The 21,757-nt window shown below is 40.0% G+C and overlaps 1 protein-coding gene and 1 long non-coding RNA gene across 4 annotated transcripts in view; both read right to left on the reverse strand.

The window, feature by feature from the left end:
• The window catches only part of DTWD2 (DTW domain containing 2), a 256,749-nt gene that overhangs the window by 99,439 nt on the left and 135,553 nt on the right, over window positions 1-21,757 (reverse strand). The gene's annotated exons all lie outside the window — the stretch shown is intronic.
• The window catches only part of LOC106509536, a 29,459-nt gene continuing 8,566 nt past the window's right edge, over window positions 865-21,757 (reverse strand). Inside the window, exons 2-4 of one of the 3 annotated variants that reach the window (XR_002341860.1) lie at window positions 15,414-15,558; window positions 12,079-12,169; window positions 865-11,592 (exon numbers count right to left, since the gene is read on the reverse strand). This is a non-coding gene — a long non-coding RNA (uncharacterized LOC106509536). Of the gene's footprint in view, window positions 12,170-15,413; window positions 15,559-21,757 lie in introns of all 3 variants that reach the window. The other 2 variants (XR_002341861.1, XR_002341859.1) reach the window with 2 other exon arrangements.

The raw sequence follows: 21,757 nt of genomic DNA on the forward strand, positions 1-21,757 counted from the left end.
TCAGGAGCTGACTTAAGACATTTCTGAGCAAGCATCATATATGCTTTTCATTATGATGGATTCAAAGAGTGATTCTTATAAACAAATGGTTCTCCTTCTTTTTCCCTCACACATCTGAGAACTAGGATAAACTCCCAGAGACAATGGTGGGTCTCAAAAAAGTGGCCAACAGGTAATAATGACTCCTTTTAAGAGGAAGGAGAGAAATATAGCCTGCTCCCCACAACATTCCAATTGAGAATTCTTTTAGGCTCAACAATTATATTTTCCCTTATGTTTTCTAACATCCCAAAGCACTTCCAGGAAATACATATCACAATAGTACATCAGAGCAATTGGGTTTCAAAACACTACAGGCAACTTTATTTTAGCCTATATCTATTTGCTTAAATTCATCAGAAAGCAGCAATTTTTTGGACTAATTCCATTCAGCAATAACAACATTTCTCCCTTTACTTGCCTGCTTTTCACCTTTTCTCTTTTCATTTCAAAATATTTTAAGCCAAGACTATAAGAAGCATCTTCCTCCCATCAGGAAATTTCTTCAACATCTGGTGTTACTAATTTGCTAGACCTCTCTCCAGCCTCTGAACATTAAGTAATCATATAAAAATATTTATTGAATTCCTTGAAGTGATCCTGTAAGTAGAGCCCATTGACTGGACTGAGCCCTCCTCTCCTAAATTTATATTTTAGATACATTTGACCAAATAGTCTTCAAAGAGATAAAAAGTTGTTCCTTCACCTTAAGCAATAAAAAAAAAAAAATAGGCCAAAAAGAATTATTGTTCATTTGAAGAAGGATTGGACCCCAGGAAGAATTTAGGAGGAGATGCAAGCACACACTTGGTTGTTAATTATTCCCTGGGTTTTTTTTTTTTTTTTTTCCCTTCACAGAAAGATTTAAGGCACAGCTTTCCATGTTAGCAGCATGTTACTCAATTTATAGGAAAATCCTGGATGTTCGACAATTAAAAGCCAGCAGGAAACCATAAAGGACATAACAACTTATATATGAAATAACCTATCTGCATTACTTCCTGGGAACAGAAGTGGTGGCATCAATAAGAGGAACGAGCACTATTAACTGTACCATAGGCTTCCTGTCATTTCCATGGGTAAAACTACAACATCTTTCTTTTCTCTTTCCTGCTACTGAATTTAAATGCAGTTTAGTAAGTGTATTGAGTATCTACATTATGAAAGGTCAGAGAAATTCAAAAAAGGGTAAGTCATGTTCTCAGCCATCCAGGGGCTTGTGGTTTGGGGAAACAGACGCAATAAAAGAACTGAGACTTGAAATGATGAAAAAGTTTTAAAAATGGGTAATTGTGATGCCTTCACCACAGTATGAATATCCTTCATGCCCTTGAGCTGGATACTTAAATGTAGTTAAGATGGCTAATGGCTAATTTTGTGTTATGTATATTTTACTACCAAAAAAAAAAAAAAAAGAGAGAGAGAGAGAAGGAATAGAAACGCCTTCCTCCCTTCTTCTAACAGAGGTAGATTGAATCAAGGTAAACCAGCTGCTAACAGTGCATTTTCTGAGCAAGAGAGGAGCAGGGAAAGCCAGCGTGTGGGTCCTTCCCTTTGGGTTGCTCTCGAGCTTGGCAGATGGTGAAGAGTCACACACACCACACAGCATTGCAGGTCTCGTATTGTTCATGGAGGGCAGAGCCAGGGTCAGGCCAGCAGGGAAATGCTCTTTCCTGGAAATGTACATGACTACATGACATCTGAGGGAAATTAATTCATGGCTTTGAAAGTTCTGCTCCCTTCAGAGGTGACCCAGTAAAGTCAGAGGCTGGGCTCCTGTTCTCACAGAGGGCAAGGCCCCATCACGGTGCCCCATGCTCAGAAGGGCCCCGGTGTTTGACATAGTGCCTGTCGTCACCATCTTTAAATTCCTGAGAATTTTTTTGACACAATGTCCCATATTATTTCATACTAGGCTCTGCAAATTGGGTAGGTCATCAGCTTTACTGGGGCAGGAGGATACAGCCCCTTTGCCTTCATAGACTGTGAAGGGCAGAGAAGAAAGGCAAAGGTCCAAAGCATGCGGTCTGAGACATTCCTCACATTGTGAGAAGCCAAAAGGAACCTAGGAGAGAAGTCTCCCATGGAAAGAAATGGAGCTGTCTTCTCGGACCAAGAAACCCACAGATGAGGTGTGCGCGCGCACGCGTGTGTGTGTGTGTGTGTGTGTGTGTGTGTGTGTGTGTGGCATGAAGAGTGGCACAAGATACACAGGTCTTAAGTTTGAAATGCCTTCCCTTGTGGAATATAAGACAACTTCTAAGTTAACTAAAATTTATACCTTTAGCAAGTCTTTCTTGGAATACTCAACCCTTCAAAAAAGAGCTTTATATATTGACATTAGAGTGAGTTGTGTGGGTCTGGTGGAGACAGGGGACAAGGGCTGGGACAGGCAAGGTAGTTTTGTCCCTTTCCTTCTGAGCGCCAGTACAGAATGGCACTGGTCCCGACCTCTCTGTCACCTCACATCCCAGGCCTGCAGTAGGCTTTCAAAAATGACAGCATCTTCCACAATGCAGAAGGCACTCAAGATGCTCCAAACTTCATGACACGCATCTGTAGTGAAGAATGGCCTCCAAGAAGAATAAAGGACCCAAGGACCTTCAATGTTGTGTTGAAAAATAGACTATAATTATTATATAATTATTATCTTTTTCTGTACTGCTTGAAATTTTTATCATGGATATATATAACCAGCTTATTTAGGAATGTCAACTCATTAGGATATAAACATGACTTTTTTGCCAGTAACTATTCCTAGATGTCTTAAATAAGTAACGCCTTTCTTAATATCCTCTTGACCCACTTCTGTAAGTTTTCAGACACTCTGACTTATACAAACAGTATCTTTTTATTTCCTAAGACTCAGCCCTACTTATTTTTAAAACTTCAGTATTACATTTCATTCTAATCTCATCTCTCTTACCCACCCTAACCCCAGGCATAGGACACAGCTCTGACTTGACTGGCCTGAGACAGACACCTGGGCTTCATGGTCTGACTTTCACATCTCTCCTCTCCCCTCCCTCCACCCACCACTGCTTCCTTCCCTGTCAGAGTGGGGTTGACGTAACAGGAAAAGAATAAGAAATGCTCTCCTGACCGGGCCAGGTCACAGTCCTACCTGACATTGGTGGTAGTTGTTCTTGCTCATTGTATGTGCTCTCTGGGTGGCTGGTGTGGACAGATGGTGGCTTCAACATCATCCCCTAGTAAAAGCTCACTCTCCTCATCTGATTGCCCTAATTCTTTGGCAAAGTGGACATTCAAAAAAGGAATAAAAATGGCAGTCACCGTTTTCACAGGTTTCCCTTTAAAAAAAAAAAAAAAAAAAAAAAAAAGAATTTTCCGAGACATCTACTTGGCTTTGGAAAAAGAAACATCTCCTCCACAGAAATGTGAGTCAGGGAATAGCCTGTCTTCGCTGAGTGCTAACTCTGTGGAGGGAGGGTGGTTGGTATTGAGCTGGTTTCTGAATTTTTTTCTATCTTAAGCCTGAGGGGAGGTAGTTGAGCCACCTGTTGGCTTTGCTCTGAATCAAGAATGTGAGAATTAGCCATCATCCTGGCACTACCTGAAAGCCTGTTTGTTGCATCTGTATTACATTTATTAAAAATGAAACAAAGTAAAATTATAATTAAAATTATAACAATATATCATCTGTGAGGTGACAGTACAGGTATACATAGAGAACACTTCCAAAACACAGTGGAAGGGCACTTTACCAAGGCTAAGACAGGAAGGATCAAGGACAATTTCCTAGAAAAGAGAATATTCATAACTGGAAATATTCATAACCGGAATATTCATAACTGGAAAACAGAATTTATCCTATTGGAAAGGTAGGGGAAGAACAAGGTTTCTCAACCTGGGCACTACAAATATCTAGGCCAGATAATTCTTATTGTGGGAGGCTGTTCATACATCCCTGATCTCTCCCTGCTAGAAGACATTCCTCCCCAAGTTATGACAACCAAAAATGTCTGCGGACATTGTCAACAATCTCCCAGCAGGGCAAAGGGCCTCTGGCTGAAAACTACAGGGAGAGATTTTATAGGCAGATGAGAAACCATGACCAATGGCTCAGGTGTGAAACAGCATGATGTTTCTGAAAACTACACCTATTTCCATACGACTAAAGTGTTAAGGGCAATGCAGGGAGTGGTGGGAGGTGGGAAGGGAGAAGCAAGGAGACTGAAAACAGAGGGTCTGACAGAGCAGGCAGAGGTGAAGAAACGTCACCCCTTTGGTGACGATAAGTCTCAGAAATAAAAATGATATATGGGCTTTTGAGTTCCAGGCAGATGGACACAGGAAGAATAAGGCTTTAGGAAGTTGACACAGTTTAGGAGCTGTGTCAGAGGTCAAGACACAAGATGATGGAAAGCATCTGAATGGAGGGAGTGGAAGGAAGGACAGGAACAGGTTGAAATGTATGGAGAAGGCTTGGGTGGATGGCCCTGCAGCTGATGACAAGAGCATACAGAAGGAAGGAGATCACATTTCATGGCTGGAAAGGAGAAAAAAAAAATGTGTGTGTGTTGAGTAATGGGTGCCTTCTTTTTCTCTCTTGTTAGTTAAATTTAAGATCTTAGCCTATGGAAATGTATTTGATCTTGACAAGTTTCTGGATTTCTGAAGAATGAAATATTCTGATTTTAAGCAACAAGGATGTTATGTTTTGATCCTCACCACCTTGGGTAACTTGTTCAACACACAAAGCATCACAAAAAAACACAGTTGTGCTTTGTCAGTAGTTTAGAATCCCTCATCTCAAATGCCATTGTGATATAACTCCAACATTGACCAAATTATCAGTGAAGAGTTTTAATGTTGTCTCCGGCAAACAATAGAGAGAGGCCAAGGTACTATAAGAAGGGAGAGGCTAACAAAGTATTTGATACACAAGACTTTGCCCCAGGTTGGTACTTTATCTTAGAGGAGAACATGGCTATGATTTGGTTTGATGTATTACGAATTAACTCCAAAGGAAACATTTCCGAAAAAGAAAAACTATGTAGCAAGAGTACATATACAAAAACAAAGCAATGTTTGTTGTAAAACTGATGAGCAAACATCATCAGCATTTTTTAATGTACTATACAGAATGAAGATTTTAAAAGGAGATTTGGCTCCTAAATAAACTTTTCATGGTAAGCAACCCAAGAAGTTAAGCTTCCCTTATTAGCCTCTTTTCCTGTTCTTATCAGTGGCCCAGATGGTTTAAACTGATAAGCAGCAGCTGAACTACACAAAAAATCTCCTGATAAACAGCAGCTAAGGGAGGGCAGGAAAGGGGCAAAATCCAACTCTAGTGATAAAAATCTCAATGCAAATCCAAAGACTGGCATATGTGGCTACAACAGTGCCCCCAAATAACACAGTAAATTAAGTAAATTTTTTGCACATTATTACAAGATTGTAAAAAGGATTTTATGGTCTGTTTGATATGTTCTTTCCCAATTTCTTGCAGTGCCAAATGAAGATCTGAAGACATTGATATAACAGAATAACATGAGAGGAAGAAGGAAACTAAGGAAGTGAGGTGGGAAGGGGGAGAGACGTAAAGAGCAATTTGTATTTCTCATATGATCGATGCATGTTTAATAAGCTAAAATCACTACCACTACTGATGTGGTTTCAAGCAAGTTGGTGTCAGATTAAAATAAGCTTATTTCAGGTTAAAATATTATTTATGAGGTAGGACAAGAGTGTCCACATTTCTTAGGTATCCCTTGGTTAATGGCAACTGCATTCCATTCTTGGTTGCAAATGCAGATTGCTTCACTTCTCTAGTTAACACAGTCCCCCTCAGTCAAATAGAATCAGCACCATTCTGTGAGTAGAGGCTATAAGTGATGTCTAATTTGACTGCTTTAGAAATACCTCTACAGCAGTGCCTCTCAAAGAATAGTCTGTGAACAAGTAGCATCGATATCATCCAGAAGTTTGTTAGAAATTCTGAATGATAAGCTCTACCCTAGACTTACCGAATGAATCAGAATCTGAACTTTAACAAGATATTCAAGTGAAGTTATGGTTGATGCACTTCGAGTAGCACTGCCCTAGAAGCATGTTGCTGCTTTGCAGCCTGCCTGTTCCTGGCCACTACTAGACGAGTACAGAAATTGGATGTAAGTATTTAAAACTTTCATAGTCCTTTGATATTGACATTGACACTGACATGTGGCCACATCCAAGAAGCAATGGACTCACATCTGTCAAAATGAATGAACCAGTGTGGTATTTCAGCACATGTGCGGTTAGTTACATGTGGGACAAGTTGCTGCCAGTCATGGACAGATGATGACAATGTCATCATGACGGATTGACGGATTTTTAAAAAGAAAAGAAAAGCTAGTTTCCTATCACGAGTCTGAAAAATACTATTCTAGAGTAAAGGTCTGCAAACTTTTTTATAGAGGGCCAGATAGTTATTACCTTAATCTCTGTAGGTTGTAAAGTCTCTGTAGAAACTACTTAACTGTCATTTTAAAGCAAAAGCAGGAATGGATGATGTGTAAGCAAATGAGCATGGCTGTGTCCCAGTAAAACTGTATTTACCACAAGTGGGGGGCAGATTTGGCCAAGCAACTGTCTTGTGCCAAACCCTATCTTAAAGGATGAGTATTGGCCAAATATGATGCCACTAGATTATCCTGAATCCACTTAACCGAATACAACCCTCACTTTTGAGAACGGAGGAGGAGATAAAACAAAGGGTCACTGCCCACTGCTTTGCCAGTGATTTATCCTACTTGCAGTAGCCAAAGAAACAGAACCTGCTCTTCCCCTTTTGTTCCTGCAAGAGTTGAAAATCTATGAGGTCAAGGCCAAATGCATCTGGACAACATGTAGCTGCTACCCTAGCAAAACAAGAGGATCAAAAAGGAAATGTCCACAACAGAGAATGAAAAGCTAAGTTTATGAAAAGTTAAGTTTCCCTTTCCCTAGTTCAGGGGTCTGCAAACTATGGGCCATTGGTGAATATCATCTGCCAAATCCAGTCTACCATCTGTTTTTGTATATAAAGTCTTATTGGAACAAAGCCACACCCACTCAATTATATACCATTGATAGTTGCTTTCAAGCTAAGTGGAGCAGCAGCAACTGAGACCTAATGGCCCACGAAGCCTAAAATATTCACTATTTGGATCATTACAGAAGTTTGCAACCTCTGCTGTACCTCTTCTCATGACTGACAGTTCCTTGTTCCCCAAGGCTCAGAGCAAGTGGATAATAGGAGAGGCTTCTCTGTTGCCATTACCAGGACTGCTGCCAACTACTTTCTCTGAAAAACCTTACTCTGCTAAACAAAGTAATAGTCAGGGAGGCTTCTGGTCGAGTTTCTCCCAAGTTTCTCGGTGGCTTTCAAGTTCCTTTCAAGTAAGTTCTTTTCCTATTAAAAATATATAGACAGAGTTACTTATTCATGAAGCAGTCTATTAGTCATGTAAAGGCAGCATTAACTTGGTGCCTTTTTACATTAAACTCACAAAAAGAATATTAAAAGCCTTGACAGCAAAATGCTTGACAGGACAGACAATAACAACCTTGCATCTAGACCCCTGGAACATTTCCAATGAGAGTGAACAGTTGCTAAACAAATGGGTTCTCTTACTTCCCAGAGAACTGGGGGCTGTTTTTGTCAAAGCTTCAAAGAATAGAAAGCATAAACACATAGAGCAAATTTCAACAAACAAAACCTTCCGGTCTTTGAATTCATTGTAACACTCCTAACACGGCAGGAAAGTAGGCCATAATGGTTTGGGTAAAAACAGAAATCCACCAAAAAAGCTCTGTGTAACATGGTGTTAACAAAACACGGTTGTGTCCCTTTTAGCCAGTTGGACGGAAGCAAGCACTGCATTAGTTACCTAATGCACTGCAGAGGCAACTTTCTAAATACTACTAGTGCCACCTTCTGGTCATCTGATTCTATTGCATGCCCCTAGTCACACGTTGGCTTCATTTTCCCCAAGCCAGTGAGTAAGTGTATTGTAGAATCATGGACTCCTAGAAAAACATACCTGCAGAGAATTCTAGAGATATTTATAGATTACAGAGAGCCCAGGCCAAGATGCCCTTGAACTTACTTTTAAAACTGCAATTGCTTCTTTGAGGCCAGTTTAGTCAAACTGGGAAGACCAGGATCACACCTAACTCCACTTCTTGGCTCCAAAAGCTTGAGAATTCTGTCAGCAAGAGAGATATGATGGTACCACCAAGCTTCCACTTGGCCACAGCTCTCCCCATGCTCCACAGATAGCCAGGCAATGGGCAGTCACTGGAGAAGACATGATGTACATGATTATCTGGAGCCACTTCCCCTGATAAGGACGAAAGAACCTCAGGTTTGGCACAAGTTTGCTGGGCTCCTCATGAGAATATTTTAGGGGTCAAATACTGGTTGGAAAAGGAGATGCACTTGTGTTTTGTAACTCTTGCTGCAGGAATTAGATTAAGTAAATAAATAGAGGAGGCACCCAGAACATGATGGGGAAAGGCCACCTACACAACCACAAGAATAGAACCGGTCTTGCTCTTCACAAACAGGCTCTTCTTGCCTGCCTCATCCTCAGTCACAGTCTGGATACAGAACAGAGTAGTGCCCTGGCCGAGAAGTTTCCAGAAGGAAACTTAAAGGCTTAAAGCATGACAAGAAGGTGAGGCCCAATGGGAAAGACAAGAGGGCCTGGGGGAAAAATGAGAGTTTTGTTGTCTCTTCCTTGACAAAGCTGTGGGCCTGGCCTGCCTGTGCTAAATCCTTTTCCTTCTAATTAGAAAAACATTTGGCTCCCTGAAAAGTAAAAACTATCAGAGGCCTTTTCTTAATCCACCTTGTACATCCTCAGAATTGACGTCAACAAATCACGAAGGGAGTTTCTACCAGGCCTCCCTGGGCAGAGTAATGATGGCAGTGATACGGGGCCAGTGTGGTCTAGGATTCCCAAGGCGGGAGAGCGGAAGGATGTTCATAGGGATCCTCCGGGCTCTGTCAGGAAGAGGGAGAAACACATTCCTCTGAGGGGAAAAAAAAGGCATTTGTCTCAAAGAAAAATGGTTGCACTGGGGGGAAATGTCATACTTAATGAAGCCAACCAGTGGTGAAAGAAGCAAGCTCTGATCTCAGAATGTTAGAAAAACAGTGTTTGTGCTGAGAAGATATTGTTATGATGTACAATTACAGCTTTCATTTATTGATGAACACTTTTTCTTTAATCAGATAGGCATTTATTATGCCCGTTGTACAGGGTTTCAGAAAAGTCCAGTAACTTTTCCAAGGTCAAGAGAAAGTCAGTAGGAGTAAACCCAGCTCTGTATCCAAGCCTATGCTCTGTCCACTCTGCCCCTGTTTCTGTGATGACAACAGTTGGTTTGTTCTCATAAAGAAAGCTTGCACAGGACCACTTGCATGGAAATCCTCGCATTTCTGAAGCTAGAGACTGGAAACAGAGTCCCACATTGAGATCACAGATTTACAGAAGCACTCCTATATACTACTTGCTCCTAGCCCCTAAACTCTTAGCTAAAATGGACCACAGGATCTGGGGCTAGCTTTAGCAATAGCTCTTCCTGCAGCCTGAGCCACAGCTCCCAAGGCTTGCCATGTCAACAACCTGAAACTCACTGCCCATCCTTAACCCCACATACTTACCATTTCACTGTCAGCTTGTCTATCTCCTGTACATTTTACCTGGGCCCTTCAGAGTGAGAAAAGGGGCTACAGTTTATAGCAGATAGATGTTTTACACTGAGCCCTTCCATAGACTCCATCAGCAGATGCCAGCAGGACTTTGAATGATCAAGAGATAAGGAATATATCCACAATGACCAGAGAAGACACCAACAACAGCACAAAGACTATTTACCCTACACTGACGTCCTTGAGGCCCCCCTCGCTGATACCCATATAACATCCTAAGGAACAGGAGGTAGAGGGGCAAATCTTTGAAAGGAGAGAAATAGCTCTTTCTGGTAAGAAGTTCAAATTCTGAATTTGAATAAATATTTATCCAAAAGACACTGAGCTCACCTAACACAGACTATTTAAAGACAGAAGAGACTGAGTTACCAAGACACTAAAAACAGGTAAGTTTTAGATTTATTTTTCCACTCCCAAATGGAATATGGGATAGAGGACAAGTTGAGATCCCTTGTGGAAAATAAAGAATACTATTTTTTTACACATTTAAGTTGTAATGTGTAAATGTTGTCCCATGTGTGCTCATGTGTTTGTGTGTATGTTTTATATCAAATAACCCAATTTCCTTTTCAACATGGTAAATCCATGCAAAGATTTCAGCAAGGCATTTTTATAAAGTCTCCCATGATATCTGTGTGTACAAGATGGAGAAATGTGGGCTGGATGATAAAACACTTAAGTGAACTCTCATGCTGCCTATATTTTGTTCCTTTTTAGACACCAAATTTTCAGTGAGACATTGACAAAGTGGATTTTCCTATAAGAAAATGGTCAGAATGACGAAGAATCTAGTAATCCTATCCTAGGAGGGCTGACATTTTTCATCTTAGAAAAATGAAGACCGTGGGTGAGGGGAGGAAGGGTTATGCATCTGTGATAGAGTGAAATGAGTACACTCTGCAAGACAACCAAGGTTCAAATCATGAATCTTCCTTTACTAACAAGTGTTTTGTGTCATGTACTTACCAGGCTCTGTATTGTAACTCCACTGTTGGTAACAGTATCTACAGGGCAGAGTTGACAATGCAGGACAGTGAGAGACAGAGAACCAGAGCTAGAGAGAAAAGGAGTAGAAAAATAAGAAAACCTGGGAGAAGAATCAGCAACACCAAGGATTTGTTAATAGTCACAGAGTATGTTCATATTACAGATATAGCATTCAGGAGCAATGCCAGATGGAAGGCAACAAAGTTCTATCACAAGGCAGAAGGAATGTGGCCCCAGAAGGGCCAAGTGGTATGGAGATGGTAGGAGGACCAAATCTGGATTAGGGCTGTATCCAAGGGGGGTCCCTCCTAGAACTGGTGGGAATGGCTGCAAACCGGCCAAACCTGGGACCTCACAGGAGAAATGTAAGCCCCTGACAGCCTGGCTATGAGGGAGGATTTCTCAAACACTCTACTGAAGAAGCAAGATATGAAGAAAGTCAGGAAAGAAGGGGATTTGTCTGCCCCAGAGAAAACACAGAAGCTGCCCCCTTCTTAGACCAACTAGACCATAAACATGCCTGAAATTCCCAATTTAGGATAATCATTCCTTTGCCTTAAATGCAAATGGCCATTAGGAGTTGCTTATCAAAATGCCAGCAACCTTGGGAGAAATAATATATTAAGCATTAACAGTGCACCAATACCATAATAAGACTGAGTTCCAAGAGTGGCACTCACTTCCAGCAGCGGCAGCTAGTTGGGATCCAGTGTGTAAGATTAGGTGTCTGTTTTTGTTTAGTTTAGATGACTGGTTGGAAGACCAAACTCCGGCGTGATGCACTGCCTGAGGCTGGAGGGCCTTGGCAGGCAGAGCTGGGAGAAGCCCTGACTGCAGAGCTGCCTGAGAGCCTTACATATCTGGAAGTAAGAACAGGTGGAGAATGAGGCCCAGGAAATAGGAGAAAGGGCAAGAGAGGGGATGTGTGAGGCCCCTGGGGAAAACCTCATCCACATCATGGTTCAGCTGAGGCCCACCCATTACTGCTTTATTTCACGTCTCTTTGGCAACAGCAAAATGAACATGTATTCACTCAGTGAGGGTTTTTTTCATCATTTGAAAATATTATTAACAGAATAGCTGAAAGAAAATCATTTTGTTCATTTATAAAGCATGGAGTTGTTAAGATTAAACGGTTTTATCTGAGGTCCTTCAAAATAAAAATTAGACATTGGCCTTTTGCAAAATGCAAAGACTCAATTTCTTCTCACCTTTTTTTTCATACCCAGAACCCAAGAAAAAACTGTAAAAAAAAAAAAAAAAAAAAAAAAGGGAGAGGAGAGACACCAAGGAAGCCAAAATAAACGCTTCAAACTGAGTACATTAAATGCATCCATTTGAATTACCTGTGAATCATTTCAGTTCTCCTTATCTTAGAAGCTCAGTGGTCTCCCAAAAGTAACGACTGATAGTTCTCTGAAGTGACAGCTGTCAGAACTAAAGAAATACCAAAACTAAGATAGCTTAACAAACGAGGATCATCTGCACAGGAAAAACTCTAGTTGTCTCGAAATCCTTGAGGACTTCAGAATGTTAAAGTTTATGATTAAGACAAAGTCATGAGGAAAAGACAATGGCACTAAATAATTTTAGGAATGCTTACTATCAATTAAGCTTCACACCTTTTACTATCTGCGTCCTATACTGGTGTCCTAGTAACTGAAATTATTGAACATCATACTTGCATCCCTAGATGTAGCAGAGTTAAGAAAGCTTAAACAGCCACTGAGTCCTCAAGGCTTGGACTGATGAGAGGCAAGTCATCACTGGCAAGGTGTTGTGCTAGGGGAAAAAAATGTGAAAAGGGTTAATGTGCTACATAAACTCAAACATGAATGAGACTCAAGCATCTTTCAGAACGTAAAGAAAGAGAATTTGTTGCAGAAATAACATGATACAAAAAGATTCCACAGATAACAGGCTAGAGGTTCACCAAGCTGACCTATCTGAGATGGTCTCTCACATCTAAAGCCAAAAGTTAAGTGTGAGGGCCTGAAGCTCCTGAGTAAATAAGGTGGCCTGGGCGCCGAGATAAGTGTCTTATTCCACTTCACCTGCCTAGATCTGACCTTGACCTAGTTACACTCCATTAGGCATTACTCTTATAGAGAGTAATCCACAATCCATCTGAAAGAAGCACATTGCACCCACCCAAGTGGGTGCATCAAAAGACACACTAGAACGTGGAGTGCTATTTGTGAGAGATTCACTGGGATCCCAGGACTGAGACGGGAAGGAGACAGGATATAAAGGATATAAATTCCTATTCAGTCTGCTCCTTCTCAATAAACATTTTTAGAAAAGACCATAAGGGGAAGAAATTAAATATGACGAACCCCAAACAATTCAGCATAGAAATCTGAAAATCTATCAAGCACTAAAAAACAGTAAATTTTATTCACATAGGTAGGGCTTTTACAAAATATTATTTCTTTTTTCAACAAATTATTGAAGAAAACTATATGTTTTTAAATAAGATACATTTTGGCAGATGCAGTAGACATTGCTCGTCGCCTTGCCGGCTTTCATTACCCCTTCTTACACCCTTGATTTTCATTTAACTTACCCCTTGGCTCTCTTTCAAACCACTGGCCTGCTCAGGGCTCCTCAGGCCCTGGGGCAAGTCAATGACCCATGTTTAAGGCATCCAGTGCCCCTAGTACTTCCCTATTTCACAGTCAGGGTTCAGGGGTGGGCATGTGACCTAAATCAGGGCAATCAGAATGAATCCCAGGGGCTTTCCAGGATCACCTGGAAAAGAGGCAGAGGGTCATGAAGATCTAAGGCTGGATCAGGTGCAGCAATGCTGCTGCCCACAGAGGGAAGACGATCTAGAGGAGGCAGAAATGGAGAGAAGGAGAAAAATGGAGTCCTGGTGACACCATCTGAGCCCCTTCATCAAACAACGCTTATTTATGCCTTTCACTTTTGACAGCCATTAAATTCACCTTTTCCTTAAGCCCATGTGTGTTGGTTTTCTGTTAATAGCCACTAAAATCACTAGCTGTAATTTTCTATAAATGAGATGCTACCCTAGGGAAATATATACTTATAGAATCAATATGACTATGCATCAGTTAATACTTTTCCCTTTTTCTCTAGATCCTGTTTTTTTTTTATTATTATTCTTATGATAAACCTCAGGAATTACAAATTCTATCTGTTCATAGGCCTTCCAGCTTTTGCAGCTATAATCTAATATGCAATGGAATACTTCTTACTTTCTTACAACCCCGAAATCAAGATTTTTTTTCACTGACTTTTCTCCAGTGTTTTTCTCACTGAAGTTTTCTTAATTTTTTCTGAAATTTTTATTAACTCTTTTCACTGAAGTCTATGATGAAACATTTCCCCTAGAATAAAAACTTCCCCTGAAAATTGCAATGACTGAAAACAGTGGGTTTGAAATGGTAGATACTTCAAAAATTCCTCTTAGGGAATATTCTCAAAGATAATTATTACATTTGGCCTAAAGAATATTAAGTTGTGTGTAAAATACATAGAAATGGTTTAAAAGGGAAATAGGGCCCTAATCCAAAACAAGCAAAACAATAAAAATTTAAAAAGTGCCTGTGAGTAAAATAGTCAAATGTATTTCAGACATGGTTGTGTCCACCAGTGTGAGTCTAGCACAAAGGGTTACAATAAACCGACCACCTATTAGGTTGTTAGCGTTAAACCCAAGTCACCCTCTGCCCCTACCAACCTCGGAGCCGGCTCTGGGATTCCTTGGCAAGGTTAGCCTAATTTCCCTTGGCTCAACCCAGTCTGGCTCTTTCTCTCTGCACAGCAGTGCTCACATGCCCTGAGATGGAGAGAGAGAGCCTTCAAAGTGTTTCTTGTTGAATGGGCATAAAGTGCCTATTGAAACCAAGAAAGCCTTCTCATTGTGGGGCTGACCTTGCCACTCTGCCCACATTCCGCAGAGGTATGGACAGTAGTTGGAGCTGAGGAAATGTCATTCGGCAGTTTTGTGCAAATGAAATTTGAGAAATTTGAACGATCCATGAGGAACCCATTGTTCATATCTAAGCTCATTAGCTGTTTTCCTCCTGAGAGCACAAGAGTTACTGAGAGTAAAAAAGAAATCCCGGGGAGTTCCCGTCGTGGTGCAGTGGTTAACGAATCCGACTAGGAACCATGAGGTTGCGGGTTCGGTCCCTGTCCTTGCTCAGTGGGTTAACGATCCGGCGTTGCCGTAAGCTGTGGTGTAGGCTGCAGACGCGGCTCGGATCCCGCGTTGCTGTGGCTCTGGCGTAGGCCGGTGGCTACAGCTCTGATTCAACCCCTAGCCTGGGAACCTCCATATGCCGCGGGAGCGGCCCAAGAAATAGCAACAACAAAAAGACAAAAGACAAAAAAAAAAAAAAAAAAGAAATCCCTTTGGATGAGGGGAAATCTGAGGGGCCTCCCGAAGGACCCTTCACTTCAGGCCTCATTGCATGCCAAACGACTTCAGCAGAGGCCTACTGAAAGGAGGTCACAGGTATTTACCTTTCTTCCACTCCTCTTTCAATGTGTTTTATGGAGAAGAGTGAAAATGCCAGTGTTCTCCTGATTCTTGAGCCCTTAGTGCATTCATTTTGCAGATTTTTTATGGAAGAGTAGACTTTTAAAACAACAAAATAAAATGTCACTGGGACAGGCATAAGCTTCATCTGTAGGTAGACTGATTTCTTACCTTAGCTACGCTGGATTACATCCACCCAGTCCTGCCATTTCTTGCAAGTGATGCTATGTCCGATTAGAACTATGATAGCATTTACAGTCTATCACTTCCTTAAATAGCACCTGTAATAGCACTGCAACAGTGCTCACACAGAAAACTGTACAGGGGATGAGAAGAAGACAGAATAGTAGTTTATAAATCAGGTTATTTGATTATTAGGTTAACATATGTAAAGTAAGGTATAAATCATTCAAAAGAGTGGATGTCCCAAAATCTATCTATATTGGCCCTTGTACATGTGGTTAACTATGTCTGGCCATTAACCTCAATTAATCTCTTTGTTTTCATTCAGTAAACATTAATTAAATACATAATTTATGCCAGATACTATGATAGGTGCTAAGTATATGCAAAAATGAAAAGAAATATCTTATTTCAAAGGTTCCTCTTTCTGGTAAGCAACACAAGAAAACAAACAAGGTTCTACAAAGTTTAAGTAAATGATGTAGAATATTAAGGAAAATTAAGATATATTCAGGTGTGAGTGTTAACAAAACAGGTCACATGGCAATCTGCCAAAAGCCTTCTCAGGATGGACTTACCTTGGTAAATTTCCATGTACATGGTCTGGCCTACTCCCTGGAAAGCTCAGAATTCTGATTTTGTCAGCACATTGAGCATGATTCTATTTCTGTAACACTGATTTATATTAACTGAGCTTACCAACTCTAATGCAAAACCTGGAATTCTAACTAACTAGTTTTCAGTAAAACTTGCATTATGGTGACAATTAGGAACAGAGATTTTGTGATGGCAAAGCATGATCATTCTGCTTCTGAAGTCAGATCTACTTACATAGTCTCACCCATGGTTATACTCAGAAAAATGTTTAGATAATTTTAGAGTCAAAACCACTTGAATGCATCATATATATGATGACTTCAGGCTATGCCACTATGAGGACTCCATCTCTATATGAGTGAGACAGGCTGAGAATTAATCCTCTGTATACCTTTGAATCACATTTTATGCTGTGAGCCATTTCCAAAGTTCTAACAATTTCTTTCCATAGACCACTTCTTGTTGGTTGCATTATATTTCATTACATAACTGCTCCATAATGTTATAATTTCCCATTTTGGATTTTTTCCCTTTTCTCTGCATAAGTAATGCATCAATAAATATCTTTGCAAAAAAAAAAGTGTCTCTGATTATTCTCTTAGAATGATTTTCTAGAATTGGAACCACTGGCTTTGACTCAAAATGAACTTTTTAAGGTCTCAATACAGACTGCCAAACTGCTTTACAGAACAATTACAGTTTCAATCCTACAGCATGCAAGAGTGCCCTTCTCCCTGAATCCTTATCAGCACAGAGTATGGGATTCTTTTGCTTTTATCTTTTCAAAATTGCAATTTGAAAAACAGTATATTTATTTTAGCTATATTAATACCTTCAGAATGGACTGATTTGACCCAGGAAACAATATGTGTTAAATATTATACGTTATACAGTTAAAGTTTCCAGGGTGACCCTATGTCCTTTATTTCCAAGTTGATGCCTTAAATATTTTTGGAACAAGGTGACGTTTAAATGAATATGTTGTCCAAGTTCTGGATGAGCACCTCACTGCTGCTCCCAGAGGGAGAGAACCGAGATGATATGCAATAGAAACATGAAAGAAGAGCTTGGGGTGGGGGGTAGGGGGATAGAAGGCTTTTTAGAGGAGAAAAATGATGAAAGGAATTTTGAACAAAAGTTCTTTAACAGTTAGATAATGAAAGTAATACACAGGCTGGATTATTACATTAGTGACCTCCAATGAACCATGTGTGCTAGCATCCAGGCCTTTGTATGGTCCTTTCCCACACCAGCTCTGAGCTCAGCCATGTGACCTGCTTTGGTCAAGGGAGTTATCAGCAAGTATGATACTACGGAGGCTTTAGAAGCAAGCACCCATTCATTACCATCATGCAACAGAGGCCAGATGAAAGATCACAAAGAGAAGATCGGTCATTCCCACTATTCCAGCTGAAACACCAGCACATGAGTAAGGCCATATGAGATCCTGTAGCCCAGTCAAGCTGCCTGCCAATGGTAACCCCACGAATGAGCTCATGGGAGACCACCAGAAAAACTGTGCAGACAAGTCAGAGTTGCTTTCATCCATAAATCTAGGGATTTATGCACCAACTGATAAGGGATCCAGCACATTCAAGGCATGATAAATAGCATTCACTCAAGGTTTATTGAGTACATGGATTTTACAGTCTTAAAAATGAGACTTGCATGTCAGCAAAATAATTACACAGTGTGACAAACACTGTAATATTTGATCAGTAGTGGCACAAAGGAAGGAGTTCTTTACCCTAGTCAGAGGTTTCACAGGAAAAAAAAAAAAAAAAGCACGAAATTTGTCTTGAAGAGAAGACCATGTAGACTAAGAGGAAAAAGTTTCTAGGGGGTAGAGGAAACAACGATGGAGTAAAGATGAGGAATAAAACAGGATGTTCAGGAATCTGCTCATGATTTTACCCAGTAAGAGTACAGGCAGGTGTTGGAGAGAAGCAAAAAACGAAGTTCTTCAGGCTCAGATAAGAACTAAATAAATTCTTAGTATCTCCACTTTACAAATATTATGTGGGGCAGTCTGCACTCTTAAGCCTACACTATCTCTCCTTTATAGAATGTCCAACTTATTTGGATATAATGCTTCATGGTTTGTAAATGTCACTTTTCAGTTTGACCTGAGGTGACAAGAAATCCAGTTGAGGAGAAATATTCAGCAGTGATGATCATATGCCACTCTGGACAGCTCTTCAGCAATAAGTTTATTCCAGCAAATTCCACATTCTGTGTCTAATATGTAACATATAATTCAACTAGATTTTAGAAAAAATTTTCTTACATTTATTATAGAAATAAGATATAAAACAAAAAAATTTTAGAGGCTCGGGAGAATGGATATAGAGATCCAAATTATATCTAACAAAGAACATAAAACCAGCAGCAGAGATTTTAAGTGAGTTTACTGTCTATACTAATTAAAGGATTAGATCCAAAGTTGTTGTTTTAAACAAGCCACTAAATTTTTTGATTTAAAAAAAAGTGAGAGTAAAATGAAACTGCACCAGCTAATCCTTAGTTGGTAATTTATTTGAGTCTCTAAACTCTATTTCCATATAAAGGCATGATTTTACATTAGTACAAATATAATGTAAAAAAATAAAAGAATAAAGACAAAGTCAACTTCTAATTTATAAATATCTATATTGGTGCTGGTTGACCAATAATTGTTTTATGTGTACAAGAGAGAGCTATAATTCGTAATCTGGTCTTAGAAAATGTATTAGGCTGCAGGCTCAAGAATCACTCTCCACAGACACACACTATGAAAATTCATTCCAGAACAGATGGCGCCCTCTCTTAACCTCATCAGTTGTTGATATTTACAGAGGGATCTCCCTCTCAGTCCAGATAAGGAATGACAGATCATGCAACAAAATTAGTGAGGGTCAATAGAACAAGAGTCAACAGTTAATCGACTGCAGAAGGAAAGCTTCACTGAAAAGAACCAGACCCCGTTTTCTCAGGATAATCAAATGCCTGACTCATGCAGACTCATAAAATTGACTTGTTTTTTTCTGAGTCTAATTGATTGATGCCTGGGTATTACATAAACCTTAGGTGTCCTCAAGATAAGACTTAATACTATACTACTAAAGCCAGACATCTAATTACTTTGGTTCCACATGAAAGCGAGCTCAGTGAAATGGATGGATGTCTTTCCCACCAAGAGAAGCACTTTCTTTCAGTGTCAAATAGCTCTGCATGAGCTCTACTAAAGAACACCTTCTGTAAGTCATGTCAAAAAGATTAATCTTTAGCTATACAATAGTAAAGATGAAGTTATGACTACAAAGTACATTATACATGTAACTATTACTCTGTATTCCGTTTTGCTCACTCAAAACCAATAGTGGTATAGTATTTCACAACTTTAGATCTGATTTTAAATCATAGAATATTCAAGTTCCCACATTGAGATTAACAACTATTTCAATTAAAGATTAGCTTGTAAACATATGAATTAAAGTTTATCCCCCTTAATATTTAGCATAGAAATGCAAAGACCAGGCTGACATACATTGTACTACATTGTTTACCATTAATGTGTTACTTTAGATTGTTTTTTGACTAACTAAATAGCATATTTTTATCTTCAAGTTATGAATAAAAGTATTTTACAGGAATATAATCATTTAAATTTTTTATAAATAAAATTTGCATATTAAGAGCTCAAATTAAACATCTTTGATTTCATCATGAAAGGCAACTGATGTCTGCAAAACGTAGTGTAATTTTTGCTTGGTTTGTTATAAGTCGAAGATAAAAAGGAAACGGATACTTCACTGCAGCACTTGCAGACTCCAGCCAACACTGAAATAACTGCATGGCTTTGAAAATGAACTGTCTACAATCTGCTAGCAGCTCTGCCCCATTTGCCTCTCAGATGCCAGACACTCCACATTCGTATCAACAGTTTTCTAAAAGTCATTGAGGAGTTCCCTTCATGGCTCAGCAGTTAACGAACCCAACTAAGACCCATGAGGATTCGGGTTCCATCCCTGGACTCGCTCAGTGGGTTAAGGATTCGTCGTTGCCATGAGCTGTGGTATGGGTCATAGACATGGCTCGGATCCCACATTGCTGTGCAGCTGTGGCGTAGGCTAATGGCTCCAGCTCTGATTTGACCCCTAGCCTGGGAATTTCCATATGCCACTAGTGCAGCCCTAAAAAGGAAAAAAAAATAAAATAAAAGTCATTGAAACTGTGATTTGTCCCAACTTTTGAGTTATTGTTAATGTTTTGATCAATTACTCTACCTTAAAACTCTTTAAAAGACTCAAAAAATACGTACATGTAAGTAGCAGCCAGGAGAGATGTGCAGAACAAGTAGCAAGAGAAGGCTTTGCATTTCAACTCTAGAGTCAGTTACAACTCACACGTGCCGTGCATTATTTCCAATTCAGTCTCAATTCTTCCCTGAAACTCTACAGTTCTACACAATACGCACACACTCACACATTCTCTCCTTCTCTTTCTCTCCCTGCCCCCTATTTTCTCTCTCTCTCATTTACTGCTCCACACTCACCCTACTCTTTTTTTTTTCCTTTTTAGGGCCACACCCCTGGCATATGGAGATTCCCAGGCTACAGGTCGAATCAGAGCTGTAGCTGCCAGCCTACATCACAGCCACAGCAACTCGGGATCTGAGCCACATCTGTGACCTACACCACAGCTCACAGCCACGCCGAATCTTTAACCCACTGAGTGAGGCCAGGGATCAAACCCACATCCTTATGGATCCTAGTCAGGTTCATTAACTGCTGAGCCACAATAGGAACTCCAAACTCACCCTACTCTTAATGCTCTCCAGAAAACAGCTTTACATTCAACTACCAAAATTAGAATATTTCCTCAGATGCTCACTCTATAACATATGCTTTTAATATCTTGTCTCAATAAATATAAAATAAATATAAAACAAAGTATCAAGACCTCACATAAAGACTCTTCAGATTTTCAGGAAAGCAACAGAAACATGACCACTTTTGATTCAGTTTCTGGCATGCATCTTCATTTTCCCCTACTCCCTCCAGGTATAAACATTCTAGGAAGGTGAGCAGCCTCTGAATCTGGGGTCAGTCAGGGCTGGTGCTTTGTAGGACTCCACTAAACTGCTCTCTCACGATGTCGTCCCTTATGATAAAACAAACTTTTAAAGAGTCTGTTTATTCTCAAGTCAGTTACTACACATTTCTTTGTGTCCGTTCAAGACAGACACCATTCCTTCTAAGCAATATTCTCATTATTTCTCAAGTACTCCACCTGGAATCAAAATTGTGTAAAATGTCTCATGTGCGGACAGAAGCAGCAGGATATGTCCTCACTAACCCTGCCCCTGCCCAAAGCAGCAAAGATTTTGAACAAGCAACTCAGTTCGTATGGAAATAAGATACTTGCCCTTCAACAACTTATATAAATACTTCTAGCAAATTTCCATGTCTGCAGCAAAAACTGAAAAAAAAATGTTAGAAACAATATTGTTATAACTGTTAATCTGTTCCATTTTTGTATCTTTAGATTAGACAGACACGATAAGAACAATATGTCAGCAGCTATTCCTGCAGTGGGTGTCTAAAACAAAAGGTGCAGACTCAAATGACCACAGGAGCTAGGCAAGTAATACAAGTGACTGCTGGGTCAGGGAAATGTGGAAACTGAAGAACACCTGTCTAAAGGAGACAGGCAACACTGACCTCCCTCTGACTGCTGCCAAGAAGAAACACAAG

This window comes from Sus scrofa, chromosome 2 (genome assembly GCF_000003025.6).
Source record: "Sus scrofa isolate TJ Tabasco breed Duroc chromosome 2, Sscrofa11.1, whole genome shotgun sequence".
Taxonomy (NCBI): Eukaryota; Metazoa; Chordata; class Mammalia; order Artiodactyla; family Suidae; genus Sus; species Sus scrofa.